The 23985-nt window shown below is 41.8% G+C and overlaps 1 protein-coding gene across 8 annotated transcripts in view; it reads right to left on the bottom strand.

Moving 5' to 3' along the window:
- The window catches only part of LOC105488273 (family with sequence similarity 135 member B), a 363325-nt gene that overhangs the window by 319007 nt on the left and 20333 nt on the right, over positions 1-23985 (bottom strand). For 2 of the 8 annotated variants that reach the window (XM_071067776.1, XM_071067775.1), the window contains exons 1-2: positions 22883-23639; positions 21259-21326 (exon numbers count right to left, since the gene is read on the bottom strand). The exons of 2 other annotated variants lie outside the window; for them this stretch is intronic. The gene's annotated coding sequence lies outside the window, so the exon portion shown is untranslated. Of the gene's footprint in view, positions 1-21258; positions 21327-22882; positions 23640-23985 lie in introns of those variants that run through there. 4 more of the 8 variants (XM_071067779.1, XM_071067777.1, XM_011752151.3 and 1 more) reach the window with 3 other exon arrangements.

Raw genomic sequence — 23985 nt, 5'->3', positions numbered from 1 at the left:
ACTTTCATGCTATTGTGGCTTCGCACACAGAGAGCTCCACTAAATTTAGAATCAGAAGGGATGGAAACAATTAACTACTACGGACCTACTGTGCACCAGGCATCTGTTCCTTGTCTCATGCACAGCCTATGTTGCCCACAATGCTGCAGACTCCACGAGAACAAGAACTCTGTCCACAGTTTCTCACCTTCGTGTCACTATCCCTCAGCCCAGGGCATGGCATGTAGTAGACATTCAATAAACATATTGAGTCAATGTTCTCACTTAAATTGTAAGATAACAGATGAGCACTGAATTATAAATTAGGGAACTTAGCTGAAATTGGTTGAAAGATGTGTTCAAGCCAATCGGAGTGTAAATGTGGGAACTGAGTGTAATTTTGTGACCTTCAGAAAGAGGAAGTCCTTGGGGGATCTATTTTAATGTAAAAGTAAGATGGCTTCAAATCCAACAAATACAGTGTTGCTGGCATTTAGGACCTTTCAAAGTACTCTGGAGGTTAAATATGTCTCCAAGCAGTTACACTAGCTCTGCCTGTTTACTCAGCAAATTCTCTTTCATTACAGATAGGAGAAATGTAAACTGCAGTGGGACCTTGGGCTGCACAATTGTCATAGATTTCAAAGTCACTAAAGTCCAAATGAACCAGGGTTTCATATTCTTCACATTCCAAGTACTTGGTCTGACAGCATCTCTTAAGATTCTAGCCAACAATGCAAAATGAAGCATAATATAGATGACATAATAATAAACAATAACAATGTCCTAATAATTATAAAGTGCCCGACATCGTTCTGAGAACTTTCCATGTATTACCTAATCTGATCCTTAAAACAAACCTAAGATGTAGGTTTTTATTATTACCATAATAACCCCCATTGTATAGAAGAGACAACTGAGGAAGAAATAAATATCTAGGCCTGAGAGATCAACTGCTTCTACATTCTGGCCCTGTTCTTTCTTGTCTAGCATTATTCTCCTTGTGAATGGATGGGTAGGTGGGTATGTGGGCAGATGGATGAATAGATGGATGGGTGAATAACAGGATGGGAAGAGATGGGAATCAGCAAGGGGTCCATCACCTCTATGTTGGTATGGTTTCTAAGTACCTGACTTCACGCATAATTCATGCCGTAGACAGCTATTGCAGTGGCTGAGTCCTACTGGATTGGTTTGGAAGGCCAGGAACGGTGGTTGTGTGTACAGGCTCTGAAATCAGATCTACACCCTCCATATGCCAGATCCAGACCTACAAGCTGTCTGCCTTTGTGTATGACTTTTCAGAGCCTCAATTTCTGTCTCTATAAATGGGAAAAATAAATTATCTACTCAGAAGTGTACGTGAGGACCGAATGTAATGTCAGCACATAGTAGGTGGTCAGTACATGTGTTGAAAGACTGAGTGAACAAGTCACCAACATATCACTGGCAGCCCACAAGGATTCAACAGGTCTCCCTTATGTTATGGTTTGAATGACACGATCACCCAAACACAACAAAACTGTGAAAATCCCCAGATTTATACTTTAAATCCTCACAAATATCATTGGGTATATAGCTGAAGTATTTTGGCTTCACCGACATTGAAGTCATCAAAATGAACTAAGAGCTAATTGCAATTTACAAAGTCAGGTAATCTTCCTAATCCTTTGTATCTTTGAACTGCAGATTTGCAATTTGCCAAAACAAGTCCATTTCTAAGGAGGGTGAAGGGAGTGGAGAGGAAGTGTTTTCATCGGGAGACTACAAGCTTAGGGTCTTAGCTTCTGTGTATTGCTCCTTCCATGTAATCCATGCTCCCAGCCTAGGGAGAAGGCATTATCTAATGCCTAAGTGGGAAATCCCTGCCCACTAGGTCACGAGGCTGGTGGGTTGTGGATTTACCTGACTCTTCTATAGGCAGCTCTATCAATTCCTAGGTAACGATTATGCCTCCAGCTGGAAAAAAACAAGATCATTTTAAAGCTTTCCTTAGACTCGTCATTACTAAAATATACACCAAATGGTGATTTCCACCATATTCCCTTGATCCTCTTTAGAAGCACTTTTTTCTCTATCAAAGAGAAGATGAAAAGGACATTCATGTTGTAAGGGAAAGCAAAGGCCTCGCTGGTATGCGCTGCATACATCAGCACTTAGTGAGACGAAGGGAAAAGCGGATGGTGGAGACAGAAACCACGCTCCCTTCCCGGAGTCATACCCCATTTCTCTCACCGCGGACGTGGAAAGATAAAACGGGGGAAGGACGAGGAAAATCATCCTGGGAAGCTTTGGGGAGAACAAAACTGGGACAACAAAGAACATGTGAAAGAAAAACAAAAGGAACAACAACAACAACAAAGCCTTACATGTGGAATTAAAAACATAGGTGATAAAAGAATAGGTGAAATGCTTCTAGAAAAGAGAAGGGATGGCCAGCAACTCTCCACACTAGACCTAAGAAGACGAGCGGGAGCCAGAAGAAAAGGAAGAGGGCATGGGATGTAAGTGTGTGCAGACACACAGAGGGAGGGAAGGGTGTGGAGGTGTGGGAAATGGGGCATGGCAACAGGCATCTCCAACACTGAGCAGGTATGAGAGCTGTGGCAGAGACGGCTAGAGATGGTGTAGGCCATGGAAAGTATGTGAGCCATTGCAGGGCCATATTGTCACAGTGTCTAGGCTGGAGTTTCTCAAGGTGTGATACTCATACAACTGCCTCAGTATCACCCCAGATGGTTGCTAAAATTTCAGATCCCAAGCCCTTCCTGAGACTTAGCCAATTTCACAAGACAGAATGTAGATGATGAGCATGGCGCCACCAAGTCCCAGTGGTGATCCTTGTTTACACTGAGCTGGTGACTCTCCACCAGGTACAGGGGAGCCACTGAAGGCTTTGCAGCAGGAAACTGACATTCATGTTTCACTTTACAAGGATTTTTATCATCCTTTATGCTTTATAGGATTTACAACAATCATCTATTTCATATATAAAGTATACATTCTTGCACAGGCATAGTGGCTCATGCCTGTAATCCCAACACTTTTGGATGCTGAGGCAGGCTGATTGGATGAGGTCAGGAGTTCAAAACCAGCCTGGCCAACATGGCAAAATCCCATCTCTACTAAAAACACACACGAAAAATTAGCCAGGCACCCTGATGGGCACCTGTAATCCCAGCTACTTGAGAGGTTAAGGCAGGAGAATCACTTGACCCTGGGAGGCAAAGGTTGCAGTGAACTGAGATTGCGCCACTACACTCCAGCCTGGGCAACAGAGCTAGACTACATCTCAAAAAAAAAAAAAAAAAAAAAAAATTAGCTGGACGTGGTACACATGCCTGTAATCTAGCTACGTGAGAGGCTGAGACACGAGAATCACTTGAACTTGGGAGGAAGAGGTTGCAGTGAGCTGAGATCATGCCACTACCCTCCAGCCTAGGTGACAGAATGAGACTCCATCTCAAATAAATAAATAAATAAACAAAGCATATATTCTTATGAGCACATAGTAGCATACTTACATATTCCCATACTAAATTATAAGTTCTGTGAAGGTGGGAACCTTGTCTTTTTTCCGTTTACCTTTAAAGCCTTAAGAGTTAACACAATGGTAACCTGTCACATGAGGAATTCAATATTTATTAAGTGAACAAATTCACAAATAAATTCAGTCTGTCAGGAGTCAAAATGACACATCAGAAGATGGAGATCTGAGGCAAGGTGGAAAACTTGGATAATCCAGGTAAACTTGGTAAGACGGTTATGGCCTGAAATAAGATGGTCAAGGTTGCTTTGGGAAGGAAGGAACAGAGTAGAAAGAATCTGAAAATATTTCCTGGATTTGACACGGATGGCCATTAGATCAAAAGAGTTAGTACATGTGTCCAGAGAATTCCATGCTTCCTTCCTGGTACCAAATCTACTGCCACTCTGGCCCACGGTCTGTTTCTGTAAATAAAGCTTTATTGGAACACAGCCATTTATTTATGTATTGTCTGTGGCTGCTTTCTCACTATAAAAGCAGAGTTGAGTAGTTGAGTCCAGGACCATATGGCCTGGAAGACCTAATATATGTACCATCTATCTAGCCCTTTACAGAAAATGTACTCTGACCCCTGATTTAGGAGCTCATTTAGTTCTCTGCTGTTGTAGAAGTTACGCTGAATTCAGAGGGAGTAGCAAATGATAATTTTCCAGCAGCACATGGCTAATTTAAGCAGAGGCAAAGTGAAGTGTGGGATTTCTGACTTGCGAAATTGCCAGCATGTACTGGTGGCCACACAGTGCATGTGTGTGAAATTCCCTACACAGGCAAGCCCAGGGAATACAGCAGAGGCTGGGCGTCTGAATCCACGCAGCACTCCCACTCCCCATCCCCAAATCAGCCCAGAGCAAAAGGAACTGGGGAAATTTATGATCACAGTTCCTCTATAATTTTGTGATGAAGAATGACAGGGATTTGCAGGAATCGTAGCTGGCAGAACAATCAAGAAGGACATTAAAGGACTCAGGCTATTTTGCCATAAACATCAGTAGTCTCCAAAAGTGTCAGTTCTTGGGCAGTAAGAGGATTTGTTGACATTTTTCCAGAACCACTTTTCACAATTGCCAAAATACTATGAGGGAAGAAAACCAGATAAACAAGGCAGAAACTAGAAGAAGGCACAAAACAGCAGTGGCGGGGACAATTATAAATCTCCAGGGCTGCAGGATCCTGAACTCATAAAATTGAAAACGCACTTCAAAAAATCCTCCATGCCCGTGACAGTCTGTCACTAGAGAGGGCTCTCCTCAGATTATCAACAACCATGAAGCTCTCTAATGCCTTATCAACAGTCTCAAGGACCAGCCAATCATGAGAAACACAGGCTGTATTGATTCAATACTCAAACTGGTGGGATGATGATGATGAATGGCCAGTTTTTCTCTGTCTCATCCTCTTCGAGCATAACTCCACCCTGAACCTCAGCTCTTTACAGACCCTGACTCCGATCTGGACTGAAGTAGGGCTCAGACTACTGCAGAGGGGGCCCTGGCATTGTGCAACCAAAGCTCCTATACTCAGAGAGCTTGGGTTTTCCTGTTTGCTCTTCCAATCTACAGCAAAGGGGACTGGAGAGCTAAGAAGCAGGCCCCCTTTGAAAGTCTGTGAGTCACTTTAAAATAGAGATTGGCCATAGACCCTGGGTCCAGAAAGCATCAGTTTAAATCCCAGGCGGCCTAAGGGAGTTACTTCATACATCCTTGTACTCTGCTCCATCAGCTGTAAAATGAATAGAACTGTAGAACTTTCCTCCTCAATTTGCGATACGGTGAACTGATTTAATACATGCAAAGCACTGTGAATGAGGCCAGCCTGTAGGAAGCATCCTGTAAGGATTAACTACTGTTTTTTTTGTTGTTGTTGTTGTACCAATAGTTTAAGCTCTTACTTTGGGTGATACATCATGCTAAGCAGTTCCTATTCATTATCCATTCCATTCATTATCACATTTATTACTAGAAGGCAGACACAATACCTACGTTTTGCAGATGAGAACACTGAGGCACAGGTAAGGGACATAATTTGCTCAGAGGCACATGGCTCGTAAGCAGCGGAGCTGGGAATGGAAGATTCCATAGACTGTCTGGCTTCAAAGCCTATGAGTTCAACAACCCAGTGCTATACTGCAGTGCCTGAGACACCCACAGCCCCAGAAGCTAACGCCTTCCTCCAAATGCAAAACAACAGCCTGGAGGGTGAAACACACACACCCTGGAAGTGGAGATAAAGGGACATGGCAAAGGTCCCAGAGCCAATTCACACCAACAGGGGCTTCACCCAAACATGGCAGGGACTGTCTAACCCAAGAGCTTTTCATTCTCAGGCGTCCCCATGCCTTGGAGTATACATTTGTGCCTGCTTCAGACTATTAAGATTGGGGAAAAGAAGACAGTTATTCATTCTCCAGCATTTCTTCTAGGATGGTCCTCTAGGTGACCCTGTTTTGACTAAGAAATAAAAGAAGAAATATCCTGGGAGGCTTCTGGAAGGATTTTTTTTCTATCAAAAAAGAACAAATGAGGAAGAAAAATGGCTGGTGCTGTACTCCTCTTTTCTTCTGCCCTGAACACAGATGTGATGTTGGGAGCTGTGGTTATTCTACTACAACAATGTGACAACAAGGCAATAGCTAAGGATGGCAAAGAATAACTCTACCCTGAACCTCAGCTCTTTACAGACCGTGATTCGGATCTGGACTGAGGTAGGGCTTAGACTCCTGCAGAGGGGGCCCTGGCATCATACAGCCAAAGTTCCTGTATTCAGAGAGCTTGGGTTTTCCTATTTTCTCTTCCAATCCACAGCAAAGGGAACTGGTGAGATAAGGATCAGATGCTCATTTAAAAAACAAGGAGTCAATCCTTTGTTATAAGTTTCTTTTTTTTTTTAATTTATTTTTTATTATTATTATACTTTAAGTTCTAGGGTACATGTGCATAACGTGCAGGTTTGTTACATATGTATACTTGTGCCATGCTGCTGTGCTGCACCCATCAACTCGTCAGCACCCATCAACTCGTCATTTACATCAGGTATAACTCCCAATGCAATCCCTCCCCCCTCCCCCCTCCCCACAGTTTCTTTTTTTTTTAACGTCCTGTCACAGGTCACCTCCAGGCTAGTTAACAGGAGTTGAAGCTACTATTCTCCACGTATCCTCTGACAGCAGTCCTGGCTCACACTGCAAGGCAGCTGAGATCTGCAGGGGTGTCAAGCACACACCTGAGCCAGAAAGTGGACCAGGTGCTAGGGACGCATCCTGGTCATCAAGGAAACAACTCACCAATTCTCATTTGTAAAGTAAGGAAAAAAAGCCAGATGTCAGCAAAGGTCTGTTTCAGTTCTAAGATGTTACGACTTTCTGTAATGAAGAGATTACAAAAAATCTTTCCCAGAGGATTTGAGAAGCCCAGTGACATGATGAAAGCAGAGAACACATACAATAAATTACCACAAATATATTTAAATGTGACCTCAGGATTGACATTTAACTTCTCTTGGTTTTCAAGTCCATGTCAAGGTATGCAAACGAAATGTTAGGCCAATACTGTAATTCCATAGGGCTAGTTATTTAGGACCTGTGCGAGGTTCCTTATACATATCGCATTTAACCCTGAAGAGAACACTATGAAATGAGTAGGATCACTCTCTTTGATAAAACATGAAGCTCAGACTTCAGTCGTCTATATAAATCATCCTAGGACCTCACAGTCAACCATGACTATTGGGACTTAAACCCAGGCCTGCCTTCCTCTACAAGACATAGCCACATTGCCACTGCCCCTTGATTTCTTTTTAAAACCAGCACATACTCAAAAATGATGATCTTCTCTCTGTATCGTTCAACCCACGAGGGTAGGAGAAGGTTGCTAATAACCGCCCACCCAGAGCAGCATGATTCATGTGGCTGTCATCCTGCCCGAATGACACATATGAGCTGTCAGCCTTCTCTCAGAAGCCTGAGTCAACTCTATGACCAGCTGAATCAATTATCCAAGGTTGGCTTGATAGAGGATGATAATAATGATGATGATAATGATGATAAATCCATCAATGTAAATACTTCCAGAAACAAAGTAGAAATGAGAAGAAAAAGAAAGAAAACAAAGTATTGCATATATATGTAACATGTAATAATATACGTTAAAAGTATTCCACATATATGTTTATATGTACATATATGTGGGATACTTTGTTTTCTTTCTACTGATTTCTTCTTTGTCATACACCAAGGCCATCTGGGGACAACACATTGTTCCACTGCTCTTGGCATTTATTTTTGTTTTCATAACTGTGCAGAATACTTTCCTATTTGGTAGAGCAAGTCACATCGAAGTTCTTTCAAGGATTCACAAGGGTGGGATAAAGGTTCCAATGTCCTGCTATGAATGAAGTCAACTCCAAGGGAGGCAGTTTTGTTGCTGAGTGCATATGTTTAAAGAGAGTCAAGAAAGAACTCCAGAGCTGTGGGTTTCCAACTCTCACCAGAGGGTGTGCAGGTCCTAGAATGCTTCCTGGAGTCACTGGGGAGAGGAGGGTAGGGTAAATGCCAGGACAACTGAGCCAGGCTCAGGACCCCAACTCATAATTTAACCCAAGTAGCTCTTCTCTGTGTCCATTTTCTATATAGGAGTTTTCTGTTCAACATCATTTGAAAAAAAAGGGAGTCGGTGCCTTTTAATATAAAAAAGAAAATGCTAGGGAATTACCCATCTGGCGAGCACCAGTGTGAGGTGCAAAGAAACAAGGTAGGTCAAGATGTGGAAATGAGAGGAGGGAGGTCCAGAGAAAATCTGAAGCTAGGTCCAGATCTGGGGAAAGTCACTGCTCAGCCCAACCTGGCTGAGTTTCAACCACAGCTTCTCTGATATTTCTGAGTGGTCAGTATCTATAATTTCCTCTGTATTCTCATCCAAAAATTAACTAACAGCAGGCTATTTACATTACATTTTCATAATAACTGAAAGACCAAGAAGTAATAATAAATTATTCCCAAAAGAACATCATAGCACTTAAAATGTTTGTGATCCCAGGCAACCGGCACATCTGTGTTAATAAATAAAACTGAAGATCTCAGTTCTAAAAGGAAGTTTCTATTCCTATGTTTTTGGTGAAAAGCACATATGGAGTCCTTGCTTCATCGGGTTCTGTTGCTAATCGGGTTGAAAGAAAGAGAGATAGAAAAGAGATAGTAAGTATCTTCAGATTCTTCCAAAGCTAATGGGGATGAAAAGTGCAAGTACCAAATGATTATAATTCAAAGTAGAACACATACAGTTAGAGCAGTGACAGTAGGAAAGACAGGGCCAGCCAGGAGTTAGAAAAGGGAGAGACCACTGAACCAAGGAACTCAAGAAGGGTGGGAGAGGATTATATCAAGAAAGGGCGTGGGTGTTGGGGCCTCCAGATAGAGCAAAGTCCACTGTAAGAAGTTTCATAGCCATGGTGAAGCAGGAAGAGCCTGGAATCCCAGTTCCACGACCTCCAGGCTGCAGCACCTGTGCTTCAGCTCCTCTGGGTAAATGGCTTGTCTGAGTGTTTTGAAGACACCATGGCATAATTTCTGGGGTGAACATACAGCACTCCACAAATACCAAAGGTCCTGTAACCAAGTGGCAACTCAGGAGGAGTGCATTGAGAAAGAGGAAGTAGCTGGCATGGGCACCTCTTTCAGGGAGGGAGTTAGTAGAGAGAAGCAGTAGTAAGATGTAATCTAAGACGCTGCAGAAGGGAAGGAAGTTTCAGAAGGAGGAGGCTGGAACTTCACCCTTGAGCAATCCTGAGGAGAAGGGTCAAGTAGAATGAGATTTTAAGATATAAAGAAAGGCCCATTAGTCAAGAAACCCTTCGATGGATAGTAATTATCATTATTAAAATCACCAACATGTATAAGGAGCTTAAAATAGAAAGTATGCTGCATTTTTGAGTTGTATGATCTCATTTGATTTGTCTACAATGCATGAGATATCAGTACCTTGCATTTATTTTCACAGAAAAGGAGACTGAGGCCGAGCGCGCCAATGTCTGCATTCACTCATTCCTTCGTCAGGTAGTATTTGGCTGTCGGAGCCATGCGTCAGGCACTGCTAGACAATGGAAGTGAAGACAGGAGTAAGGGGCATACCATCCTTGACTTTAAGAAGGTTGCAGCCTATCACGGTGAATGGGGAGATGGCTGAGACGTCACTGAGCAAATATCAGCCCAGTGGATACCTGGCTTGGACCTGATGCTCAGGATAGATTCTTCACTCCCTCCTGAGACGCAAGTGGACCTCTCTTTGGTCTGTATGTTTTGTTCCTAGGGTGGGGCTTACCAAATAGCCTCCTTTCAGATCCAGGACTTCAGACCTCCAGGCCTCTCAAAAACCTTCCCCCAACACATGGCGCAGGATGCAAAGAGAGCAAAACAATACCCACCCCTTAGAACAGAGGTTTAATTTGCATTGCTGAGCCCTCTGGCCTCAGTGATATCCATAGACAGGGTCCTCTCGGGTGTCTTCTGAACACATGAAGCATTAGCCACAGAATTCTGGACAAAGTGAATATTCTAAGAAAGGAGGGAGGAAGACAGGAGGTTTGCCAAAGCGACAGTGAAATTCCGAAATGGAAAAAACCAGAATGGAAGGATTTCAGGATATTCTTCCATCATCCCAACAGAGATCCTGCGGCTGGATGACAGTGGGCCCACTGCCCAGAACATCAGAAGAGAAAAACAAGTCAGCACATATCCTCACAGGAAAGGCATCCAGTCATTCTGTACTGCCGCAGTAAGTGCCCCGGCTGCTCTGTCCCCTACGCTGGCCCTGGAGTGTGGCCCTCAGCACCAGACACTGTCTTTCTGTACCTTGGCACTTTGAATGTACCCGGCCATATTTTAAGACTTTTGCGAATGCAGAAGAATACATTCGGAAGTTGAGAAGAACTACAGCTTTACTCATTACTTTAAAAACAATTAGTGAAGAAACAGCCACAAGCTGGAATCACAGGCTTGAGGGCAATTTTGCAATTAAGAAAATTGGAGGCTGCTGTTTCAGGAGACAAACTGTCAAGTCAAAAGCGGGAAGACAAAGGGATACACAAACCCAGCCGGGCTCTTGTAGTATCCAAGTCAATGCTGAGACCTGATTGAGGTAGTTCTGAAGTAGAGGGAAAGGAAGGGAGCGGCATTCATTGACGTTGCACGTATCAGGTGTTTAGACCCAAAGATCATCTGCCAATTGCCCGTCATGATTCTTTTCTAGTAGATGTTTTTGAAGTGCCCACTCTGCACCTGGCCCTACACTCAGATCTCGCAGGCGCTGCAAGGAGTCCATCATATCCCCAGTTTACAGATGGAGCATCTCAGGCTTCAAGGTCACTTTGTCCTAAGATTACACGGTAAGTAAGGGGTGGTACCACAAGCAAACTCAGGGCTGATCAAATCCAAATGCTTTGTCTTTTTCACTGATGGATCTTCCTCTCTAAAATCCTCTCTCATGCCCATGCACGCTTTCTAATCCCCCAGAAATGCAATGTCCATTCTTTAGCCTCTCTTGGTGTCATCATTTGAGGCTTGTGCCTTTGCCCAACCCACTCTTTGCATAATGCAACTGCATACAGCCAGCAGAGCTCCCAGAGCCCAGCCCTGCAAACAGCAAAAAGCCTCTGCCCTCTCAGCTGAGTGTGACTTGTACCCAGCCTCCTGCTCAGCCCTCATCTCATGTTCACCTGGCTGCTGACTTGTCGCTGTACATCCTGGTGCAAGTTTCACCTGATTTTTTTTTTTTTAGATGGAGTTTCTCTCCGTTGCCCAGGCTGGAGTATGCAGTGGTACAATCTTGGCTCACTGCAACCTCCGCCTCCCAGGTTCAAGCGATTCTCCTGCCTCAGTCTCCCAGGTAGCTGGGATTACAGGCATGTGCCACCACACTCAGATAATTGTTTTTTTGTTTGTTTGTTTTTAGTAGAGACAGGGTTTCACTGTATTGGCCAGGCTGGTCTCAAACTCCTGAAATCAGGTGATCTGCCTGCCTCGGCCTCCCAATGTGCTGGGATTACAGGCGTGAGCCACTGTGCCTGGCCTCACCTGATCTTTTAAATCTGATCTATGGCTTTAGCCTGGACAGTATGTTCTTCCCTTTTCCAACAAGAGCTCCAGGTCTTGCTTATATGCAAAGGACCTGGAAGGGGCCTGCATTGGAGGGTAAAGGCTCTCTGAGTCAAGAAGACAGACTGGACCCTGCTCTTGACTCCTCTTGTCTGGCACTGAAACTAAGACAGATCAAAGTAAGCAAGAGAGCTGCACTGTGACCCAGTTAAAGAGAGTGGGTCAGAATCTCGGTCAGGAGAGAGAAGTAGGTCAGTGGCAGGCTGAGAGCAAAGCAAACCTGGAGACGAAACTGGAAAACCCAAGAGATGATGCCTGTGAGTAGACAAGAGCAGGAACAAATGCACCAGGAAAGGCAATGTGACCAGGTGGGCAGCTGCATCCAGAGTCTGAGATTCAGAGTGGAGGATGCCAGCACCATGTTCCCTGATGATGCTTTCGGGGAAGAGCGGGGGCCTCACACTAGAATGTGTTCACTAATGTTAGCTGGAGAAATTAATGACTGAACAACTGAATTTAAATAAGAATGGCGTTGTGTCTTACAAGATGAGAAGTAAGGACAAATTAATAATCTATGCCAATGCAATGAGTGATGTATCAAAAACTACTTTATTTTTAAAGCTCTTGGTTAACTATATGGAGGGCTGGGATGTTCTGTTTAATTTACTTCATGTCTAGTTCAGGAGATGAGCTAAAAGTTTTACGTCAACCTCAGCAGTTAAAAGTTTTTTATTTCCTTTCCTGAATAAGTATACTGCAGCAAATTTATAGAAACTTTACTTTGATGATTCAAGACCAGGCAGTTGTGTCATTAGTGAAATGCTGACTATGAACACATAGAAATATGGATTAAGGAGGTGTGACGAGGTGGGATCCCAAGCAGACCCCAGAACTAAAGATGGTGATAAAATATCCTATCTAGTTGTTTTCCCATAATTCATCCCCTCACTCAAAAAAAACATACTCCGAATCAGTCATCGGTCACTTTAAGTTCTAGGTAATCATTGTCTTCCCGAAATATGATTGGAAGATCCCATCTGGCCTGTGCTATAAATGTGCAGAAGAAATTGGAGAACATAGTCTGTGATTCACTGCATGCTATCTTATACCAGTTGCCGCTCAGTCTAACCGTAGGGTTCACCAGAGGATGAACAGAACTAGAACCTTTAAAATTGGAAACCAAATTTCAAACATCTCGGAGGCATAGTTGCTGGACTATTTAACTTATTCAAGTTGTCAAATGTGGTAGTCACTAGCCACATGGGGTTACTTACATTAAAATTAATTAAATGAAATGTTAAAAATTCATTTCCTTTATTTTAGTAGCCACATTTCAAGTGTTCAGTAACCATATGTGGCAACTGGCCACCATAATAAACAACATATGGGATATGTTTTATCACCACAGAAAGTTCTATTGGACAGTATTGCCTTAGACCTCACTTCTAGTGCTTCTGAAATACAGGGTACAGAGAACCACAGTAAATGACACTTTGAGAAAACAGACAACTCCAACATGTGGAAATTTGTATAAGCAAACTGGCTCACACTCTCAAATAGTCAACGTTATGGGTGCGGTGTTGAGAAGGGAAATTTGGAGGACTGTTGTAGATTTAAAGAGAATAAAGATATAACATCAAAAGAAATTCATGTACTTAGATTGGATTCCACTTCAAAAATATCTATAAGCAAATTTCTTGAAAAATTGGGAAAATATGAATGTAGAGCATACATTAAATAGTATTATGAAATATCATTTATTTACTTCAGTATAATGATGTCATTGGAGTTCCACTGAAAAATGTCTTATTCCTAGGAGAAGCCTGGCAAAGTATTTAGAGTATACTGTCTTAAAGTCTGCAACTTACTTTCAAATGATCTAGAAAAATATGCATATGCATATTTTATTCAAAATACGCATTCATGTGCTGATAAAGAAAATATTACAAAATGTTAACAATTGTTAAACCTGGGATTAGGAACTATGGGTATTCATCATGCCTTTCTTCAACATTTCTGGATGATTGAAACTTTCATCATAAATTTCTGTGAAACAACATCCCTATGGAATTTACAGAGCCTGACATGTGTCAAAACTCCAAGGCAATTTGTATTTGAAAGCCCTTTTTGCTTTCCTTACCTAGTAATGGAACATTTCCATTCCTCTAACACTTTTTTATTTACATGGGTGTCAGGAGATCAAATGACAGGAATAATTTTATTGCGTTTTCTGAGTCAGCTGTTAGCTCTTCATGACTCTCTATCTATGGACAGAAGAAAGCCTGCATATTTTACTGACATGAAACTTTCAACATGTGTCTCCCAATCCCAAGCCAATCAATTTCATTATGAGCCCACTTGATAAACTTTCTTTATTTGCCACCCACCACTCTTCCTTTTTCTTTTTGAATAGGGTGTTGCAATTTACATGCAATATTTACATTTCCCCATTAAATACCAGGCACCTCATTTCTCCTGTATCTGTCAAAACTTGCTTTTGATTCAGCCAGCTTTAACCAGAGAGCCTCCTCTTAAACATCACAACTGAAAATTTAAAAATTTTAAGCATGTTTTCCATTACTTTCAAAGGGAAAAACCACAATTACTTTTGCACCAACCTAATAAATATATTAATTAAAAATTGGAGGCCGGACACGGTGGCTCACGCCTGCAATCCCAGCACATTGAGAGGCCAAGGCGGGCAGATCACCTGAGGCCAAGAGTTCGAGACCAGCCTGGCCAACAAGGTGAAACCCCGTTTCTACAAGAAATACAAAAATTAGCCAGCCATGGTGGCACCTGTCTGTAATTCCACCTACTTGGAAGGCTGAGGCAGGAGAATTGCTTAAACCAGGAGGCAGAGGTTGCAGTGAGCCAAGATATAGCCAGTGCACTCCAACCTGGGTGACAGAACAAGACTCTGTCAAGAAAGAGAGATAAAAAAGAAAGAAAAGAAAAGAAAAGAAAGAGAGGGAAAGAGAGAGAGAGTGTGTGTGAGCGAGGAAGGAAGGAAGGAAGGAAGGAAGGAAGGAAGGAAGGAAGGAAGGAAGGAAGGAAGGAAGGAAGGAAGGAAGGAAGGAAGGAAGGAAGGAAGGATGGACTGTGGTTTTTCCCTTTGAAAGTAATGGAAAAAATGCTTAAAATTTTTAAATACTCACTTTTTAAAGTTTCAGAAAGGAAAGAAAGAAAGAGAGAAAGAGAGTTACAGGAAAAGAAGAAGAAAACATGAAAGGTAATCAAGTTCCTGGGATTAAGGAACTCAATGATGAAAGGTTAAAAAGGAACTAGAATGATTGATTAGACCTAGGAAACAGAAGACAAATAATTTTTTACAAGGCAACTAGTGACTAGGCACATCTCTGAACAGACCTAGGTGTCTCGGGTGACAACTAATTTAATATAAAGCCAATGTTGATTGAGGACCCTGAGAAAGGAGCAGGATATATGCGTAACATCTTAGGAACTAGGGAAGCAAAGTAGGAAGAAAAAAGTCAGGGAAAAAGAAAGCATTAAGCTCACCTGTTACAACTGGACAATGGGCTTATACTGATACCAAGAGATGAATACAGAGACCACTGCCAAGAAATATTAGAGATTCCTCAATTAATTATGTAACTGTATGTCTTCAGGCAGGTGGCATAGCAGGACAAACACAAGATTAGAAAGCAGATACAACCTCTCTGAATTGTCATGCTAATGCTACCTAACTAAGGATTAATATTTGGGGGAGAAGAAGGGGTGGAGATTTTATTTTTGGCTTTTTAACAGGCTTACATTTACAGTCCCCAACACAGAGCTCTCAGCACATTCTGAAACTAGCAGCATTAATTGGGAAAATATAAAAATAAATGCAGTGCAACTAGCACAGCGGCTGACAGGTATGCACTGATCCATTCATTCATTCATTATTAACGCAACACCTTGGATGTGGTTAGCCAGTGGGCTAAGGGCTGGATTCCAGAGATTAGCAAAAGCAGGCACATTCTCCTCAACATGGAGTATGCAGGCTAGTGAATGAGGAAACAAAATAATTATAGAAATAAACGCAAGACTTAAGGAAAACTGCTTTGAAAGATATAATACCTGAACTGAAATATAAAAGACATGAGTGGAAAGAAGCACTGACTCTCAGGCGGGAGCCCTAAGACAGGAGAAAACACCAAGCTTTAGAGAAATGTCTCCTAAACATTTTAGAACACACATCACAAGCCCAGGAACAAGAGCAGGAACAAATGTACCAGGAAAGGCAATGTGACCGGGGGGTAAAAAAACCATACACACCCATATACATAGACACAGATATTATATTCTCTGAACATTTTATATTTATACATTAACTAATATCTTAAGTCTCAGTATATTTAAAGGCAGGAGCTCACTGTGGCTATGAATCAGTGTAAAGCCCTGGTTCAAATGGTCTTGCGGATATTTTTATAATGTATTATCAAATATAATTAGATCGAATTTGTTTTTTAACTTGTGATATGTCTGGAAAAAAGCTTTTACTTGATTTCTATTCATTGTGTAATTATCAGCATTGTCTTCAATCTGCCATTTCCTTGAGGGAATCTTTCAGAGTCATTTGTTCATTTTGTGAAGTCTGTTTAATTAAAACTAAATACTATAATCCACATATCTACACAATTGGGTACCAGAGACAATGTATTGTCACAATAAAGCTGGATTTGAAAGGACAAGTGAGGACATCACTCCAACTTGCTTTGTTAGGAGTCCCCCTCCCTCAGGACATTGGTCACACTACATGTGACGTCTGATAAGTAGACAGGCAAGGGAACTGAAATCATGCAGAAAATGAATATTAAAAAGCCCAATTTCTCACTTATTTTATAATTACAAAACCAATATAAAGGAAAGTTCTAGCATTTTCTCTCTGTGCTCCAATGAACTCTCTTAAGCATTCACTGAAATGCATGCCTCTCGCTCTGGAAGCCACTGTTTTGGGAAAGCACTGTATGGATCTGAGAGGTAAACACGTTATCATGCACACAGACAACGCTGAAATGTATGCTCTTAGTCTTCATGAAACTGCAAAACCTTGTGGGGTTCCTAGAGAAAGGTGAGGGGGCAGGATCTCATCTCCATTCTGAGAATATCAAATGCCCCACAGATTTGAGGCACAATGTGGCTGGCAACAAGTTATCATGCACACAGACAATGCTGAAATGTATGCTCTTAGTCTTCATGAAACTGCAAAGCTTTGTAGGGTTCCTAGAGAAAGGTGAGAGGAGCAGGATCTCGTCTCCATTCTGAGAATATCAAATGCACTACAGATTTGGGGCAGAGTGTGGCTGGTATACATGGGGAAATCATTGGGAGAATATGACTGCAATAGAGCTGAGAGATGATGGTGGCCTCACCAGGATCATCGAGGGAAGGACGAAGATGGAGGAAGATTAGAAGGACAGAGATGGACAGGTGATGGGATGGTGACACAGGCATATATGGAAACAATGACTTTTGCTTCTAGCTTAGGGAAACAGATGGACAAAAGTACCATTTACCCACTGAGACAGGAACCTCAAAGAAGCACAGATTGTAGAAGTAAGTTTGGAACTTGTTGAGTTTAAGGTGCTTTGAAACGCACTCCCAGAGAAATCCAGCAGGATGCGTGGATTTATAGAAGCGGATCAAGCACAACTTAAAAGTCAGAAACCTATGGTAATTTAAACCTCTGAAGTAGGTAAGAACACCTGGGATATGCATTTACCATAAAAACATCAAAGGATCAAAGTATATACCAGAGAGGAACTTAGCATTTAAGGAGTAAGCCAAGAATTAGAGATAACATACACTACAAGGAAAACAAGTATTATATGACAGGTAGGAGGAAATTGAGGAAAGAATGAAATCAAGGAAAAAATAGTGAAGAGAAGTGATTTACAGAAGGAAGACATGGTCAACTTGGTCACCATGCAAAGAGGCATCCTTCCAAAGATCTAAAGAGTGCAATTAGAAGACTGTTTGGTGATTTGCACAAAGGCATGTTCAGTGGGAAAAGAAGAAACGAGAAAATGGGGACAACAAGTTGAGACAACCTTGTCAAGATTGGGTGTGCAGGACCAAGCGAGAGGACAGAGACAGGAGGGGAAACAGTGTGTGTTGGGGGGGAATGTAGGGATGGCCATGTGGTTTGATAAGACAGAGAAATTTCTATCATATGTATATGTTAATGAGCTAATGAACCAGGGCAAGAAAAGAGGAAGAGGTTGACCATTCTGAAGGAAGAAGGAATATCACAGGGAACAAGTTCCTTGAAGAAAAGAAGGAGGCTGAGATCCAGAATAGGAGGGAGTAGGGAGGATCTGGCCTTAGAAAGAGGCCCATTCTTTCCAGAAAGAGCTACATACAAATGAAGTGGTATGCAGGAGTACAGGGAGATTACATAGGGATGGTCCCCACGCTGTTCTGGTTTCATTTTGTTTTCCTAGTGCAGAAGGTGAAGTGGGTCTCCTGCCAGGTCCGAGGACACGTGGTGGGAGGTAGACAATGCAAGGAGGGTATAATTTGGAAGATTTTGAACAACTCAAATTCCAGTAGAGAAAGAGCAGAAGGAGAAACAAGAGCAGAGGAAGGAGGTGTTAAAGGGTTGTCCAGCAATGTTAAGAACTGAGCTAAGTTTTAGAGACTAGGGATTTCAACTGGCACCATTCCACAATGTGCATGTTATTTCCACTGGCAGCCTGACAGCCTCAGCGAGGGGAGTCCCATGTTTAGAAGGACTCAAGACTGAGCACTACCAGATGCAGGTATCATGGTTTGTCTCTGCTGGTTGGTCTGTTAATGCAGATGCATTGATTGACACCGCCTGATGTCTGCCCTCAAGACCAAGGATGCATGTTTTATCACAAATAGAGCACATTTTATCTGGAGGTCATGTAGAAGTCCTGCGAATCCATGAGAGAGCACGTGGATTTCAGGAATTCTAGCCAGAAGCACAGTCATTAATATGAATTATTACATTCTAGAAAAATAAGAATAAACTGAGATGAATCATTTCTTCTCTACTCAAACCATTTTCACCTTTTGTTCCACATTAGATTGTGATCATGTGATCTGCTTTGCTCATGATCACTTAAGGCCTTACATTAATAATGAGGGATAGCACGATCTAGTAGGAGAACGTCAAAGTGAGCACTAAGAATAAAACATGCTGACCTAAAGTCTAGCCTGAACCAACAGCCAGCCACACCCTCGTTGCCCCAGAATAATTCACAAAAATCTAAAGTCTTCTCATGGCGTTCCCTTGCTTAAAAATCCTTCAAGAATTCATGGTGCCTACAGAATCAAGCCCAGCATCCGTAGAATGCTTTACACAACCCTCCTAGATAAGAGGATAAAGTTCCTGCTGCTTCTCCAATCTCTCATCCTGCTCCTTCCCACACAGATCCCATCTTCCTATAACATGGAAATACATATCTCAGAGAATTCTAAACTTATACAGCCACTTCCTTCCTAACTTCCAAAAGATGGTAGTTTTTGAAATAGAAACAATACCCTAAGCAGTAAAAGCCATTGCTCCAACCAGAGTCAGCCTAATATCGTCACCCTGAAAAGTAGTTTCCTAAAGCCTCTCCAGATGCTAAAGACAGCTATCGATTGCCAATGAGAATAATGCACTGGTAATTCGCTAGTAAACAATCAGGAGATCAACCCAGTCACCAACAGCTTTCAGATACAACAGTGAAAACAAATAAGAACAGAACTGTTCGTAACTTATTGATACTAGTGCTTAATTTTTTACCCACTCATATGAGAGAGAGAGACTTTTCCATTGTAATTTTATTGTTTTAATTCAGTCCAAGCATTGTGTAAATGTGCATAAAACTAAACAGAAGCCATCCCTGGGGACCTTGGCACTACAGTGAGTGCCTTGGGATACATTTGTTTGTTATGCACACTACATAAAGATCAGCATTCCATCTTTTATTTGACTATATCAACGTGTCTCAGGCAGAACTTTAAATAGATTCAGTGATTCTATCTGAGGTTTGCAAAACCATTGTGGAGTCAGCCAGTCAACAGAAAACAAATATAGCCCTAGTTCCTTCCTTGCAGTGCAGCGAGTTTAAATTTGTCCTGTGGAATACACAGTTGGGAGTGTCACCTGAGTCATTTGTGGAGGATGCCATAGATGGATGAACGAAAAGTAAGGGCATTGAGGCCAGAAAGACCCCCACGGACATTCCAGCTCTACCAGCCATTAACAGTGGAACGTGGGGCAAATTATGTTCTCTCTGAGCCTCAGTTTCTCTCCTGCAAAATGAGAGCAACAGCATGACTTACGATACATGGTTGTAAGGAACAAGTGAGAAAAGGTCAAGTGTTCAGTATAGACACCAGCACATAGTAGAGATCAATCATAACTTCTCTCTCATGCCAGTGTTATTTCTGTGTTATTCCAGCTATGAAAGATGCAAGCTTGTTGGGGACATAGGTATGATTTTACTGTGAAGAATTGAAGTTGTCAGAATCCCCTGGCCTGCTTTCCTTTGAATGGAATGCCTTTCCTACACACAGTCACACAGCTCAAATCCTAACTTTATTTGGGTCTTTGCTCAACCAACGACTCTATGTAAAGCAGAAATTCTCTGCCTCCTCTTCCCTTGTTGTACTTTACTGCATTATGCATTTTACTTTCTATTATATTTTGTAAATATTTATGCACTGTTTGACTCCTTCCACTAGGGCTGAGAATCTGGGGAAATGAAGGTTTGGTCTGGACTCTTCCCTCTCTATTCCCAATGTGCTGAACAGCATCCATCCCAGAGTAAGCACCAGGAAGTATTTGCCAGCAGTAAATGAATAAAGTAATTCACATACTACTAACCCTTAACTACCTGGTTCATTATCAGCCTCTTACAGAATGCTTTTCCAGACCTGTTTGTGACATGCATTCTCAGTATCACTCACTTTTGGACAAAACCTTGTGCTGTTACCAAGTTTTGTAACATTTGCTCTTTTTTGCTTCTAGGTTAGTGAAAAATATACAGTTTGAAAGCCATAGCTTATATTAGCTAAGGATAACAGGGAGACAGAAATAGCTGGGTAGTTCAAGTCAACATCTATTAACTGAGGCAACAAACTTTGTGCAAGACACTGTTGGTTTCTGTAGGCTCTTCTTTCTCCCGACCCCTTGCAAGTTGGTTTTCACACCACCCACAATTCTGTCTCCTGCCCTTTCTTTTATCGTTCTACAGGAAATGCTCTAACTGGGGAGTCACATCAAATCTCATGAATTCAGCTACAATCTTCACATCCATAAACCCTGAATTTCTACTTCCAACCCAGACATCGCCCAAAGCCACAGACTATAGATAGCTCATAATGAGGTACCATATTGCCAGCTCTCAAAACTTCAGTTTTGGTCCTCTATTCTCCTATGTCTGCAGGTAGTGTCCTCTATTCTCCTATGTCTGCAGGTAGTATCACTACCATCTATCATCTTGTCATCAAACCCAAAACCTCAGAGTCAACCAAGATTCAACACCCAAGGTCAATCTATCACCACAATCTGTCAATTCTAAATTGGCAATATTTCTAGAATTTAGTCACTCAATATCCATTGCCACTGCCTTAGTTCAGGACCTCACCAATTCTTACCTCATTGATGGTATAGGTATTCTCTTACCTTGAAAACAAAACACTGGCCACACAAAATGCTGGTGAGGATGTGGAACAACAGACACGTTTTTATTGCTGGTGGAAATGCAAAATGGTACAGTCACTTTGGAAAAAAGAATTTGGTTGTTTCTTACAAAACTAAACATACTCTTACCTTACAATCCAGCAATCATGCCCTTTGCATTTACCCAATTAGTTGAGAATTTATGTCCACCAAAAATCTGCATATGCATGTTTATAGTAGCTTTATTCATAACTGTCAAAAACCATATTGGTTACTGAAGTAACCAATATGTCCTTCAGTGGGAGAGTGGCTAAATAAACTATGGTACATCTAGATGATGAAATGTTATTCAGCACTAAAAAGACATAAGCTAAGGAGCTGTGGAAAGATATGGAAGAAACTTACATGAGTGTTACTAAATGAAATAAGCCAACAGGAAAGGATGCATACTGTAGGATTCTAACTATATGATATTTTGGAAAAAGCAAAACCATGAAGACAGTAAAATGATCAGTGGTTGCCAAGGGTCTGGGGGGATTGAAAAATGAAAAGGCAGAGGGCAAGATTTTTAGAGCAGTAAAACTATTCTGCATGATACTACAATGGTGGAAACATATCATTAAACATTTATCAAAGCCAAGAGAATATGCAACATCAAAGTGAACCCTGATGTAAACTATGGATTTGGGGTGATAATGATTTGTCAATGTAGGTTCATCAATTATAAGAAGTGAACCACGGTGAGGTGGGTGCTGATGAGTGGCTGTGCATGTATGGGGATGGGAGATGTGGGGTATCTCTCTACCTTTTGCTCAATTTTACTGTGAACTGAAAGCTGCTCTAAAAAATTAAGTCTATTAAAAACAAAAAAGGAAATAAACACAAAATAGCCTTTCATCTAGCCATATGAACCATCATGAACCTATTGAATCAATCTCCTGCGTAACTCAGGAATAATTTTTAAATAAAAAATATAATCAGCATAATCTACTTTCAGAAAACCCTTTTATGCTTTTCATAGCCTATACATTAAAGAGCTCTGGGCAAACAGTTAGCATTTTTTCCCCTTGTGCATTAACAATCTGACCACTGGATAAAATTTCTAAGCTGTTTTCCTGGAAACAGATATATCACTTAAACAAAACAGTACTGCTTCTTGTAAAATGACCCCTGTTGTTAAGAGGACTGGAGCTGGACTGGGATAACTACAGATATGTGATGAAGATTCCTTATTTTGGGTTTTCCTGATTATGGAGACTTCTATAGTTAGCATGAGAGAAGAAGCCAAGAAGCAACAAGCAATGCCTACGGAGTTCTTATGAGAGATAAATGGTTCCTGAAAGGCATGAGACTTTTAAGCCCTATGGAACCTGAACCATCCAATGTACATCATTCTTCCTTGCATCTGAGCTGTCTGCCATGTGGCTGCTGCAAAGGCTTTTGCTAAAGAGGAACACCTGTGGTTCCTGAGTAGGCAGATGTCAAGTGTCACCAATGGTTGTCCTATGTGTCTAGTTGAGACTAAGAAGAACCCACTCCCTCTCTACCCTTCTCCAATAGAACTATTTACATTTGCCAGCCAGGATCATGTAATCTCTTTTCCCTGAGCTTTCTTGCACATCCTTACCTCTTCTTTGTCACCTACCAATTATCTTCCTTCAAGCTCAGCCACAGAGTCACTTTCTCTGGGGATACCTTCCCAAACCATGCCCCACACTGGGTGAAGTGCTCCTTCCTTTGGCTCCCAAATCACCACAAATCCCTCTTACCCTACGTTTTCATCAACTGTTTGTTTATCTGTTGCCTCATTATGAGCTGCTTGATTGCCATGGCTACAAGGTCATGGTAACCTTGATGGCTGACAATGCCAGTTTTGTAAATGTAAGCTGATCCTGTCACTCACACTAGCAGGCACTGCTAGTTTCTTAGCCAAAATCTATCCTCCTTTTCTCGCTAAACAGAATGGTGATATTAACTGACACCTACTCAGACAGGCACTTCCTCAGATGCCCTTTTGGTCAGTGGTGGCCACGAGGGTCAGTTCAGGCTAAGAAGATGTTAGTGAAAGTCTAGTGAATGGAATTAGGAGAATGACACTTTGTCCTGATTCAAAGAGATAAACTTTGCTGACATATGCTTTTGCTCTTCACCCTTCCTGCTTCCTATATATCAGGAATTTGGACTTCAGACATCATGTCTGATTATAGAGAAGAGATCTCATGGTCATGAACCAGAAAAAGACAGACATACAGTAAAGATATCAGAGAAGAGATCCTGGGAAGCCTGGGTTCTTGATGACTTCCCACAAGTAGCAGCATGAGCCAGATCGGTTGTTGCATGAGAAAAATAAAACCCTATTTGGATAAGCCTCGTCATGAGGTTTCTGTTATTCCAGCGGAACCCCGTGTTAACTGGAAGAAAACTATATATAATTTCTTCCCCCAAAACAAGATGAAATCTCAGCCCATCCCCCTGACACTCCCTGCATCTCAGGGTCTGTATAGCTTATCAGTCCTACCTCCTGCCACTAGTCACTACATGCTCTCTGAGCCCTAATCATTCTAAATATGTGTTAACAACTGCCCCCGAAAACCCTGGCCCTTACTATAGGTCCTTGTCTTTGCAATTGCAAAGGTTCTTCTCTGTCCTTGGAATGCCTTTTTCCCCACGAGCTTCCTGTGAAAGTGTCCAACTGGCCTATCAACATGGGGGTGCATATTACCTCCTCTT

The sequence above is a fragment of the Macaca nemestrina genome, chromosome 8 (genome assembly GCF_043159975.1).
Source record: "Macaca nemestrina isolate mMacNem1 chromosome 8, mMacNem.hap1, whole genome shotgun sequence".
Taxonomy (NCBI): Eukaryota; Metazoa; Chordata; class Mammalia; order Primates; family Cercopithecidae; genus Macaca; species Macaca nemestrina.
This window is presented reverse-complemented; position numbering and strand designations above follow the sequence as displayed.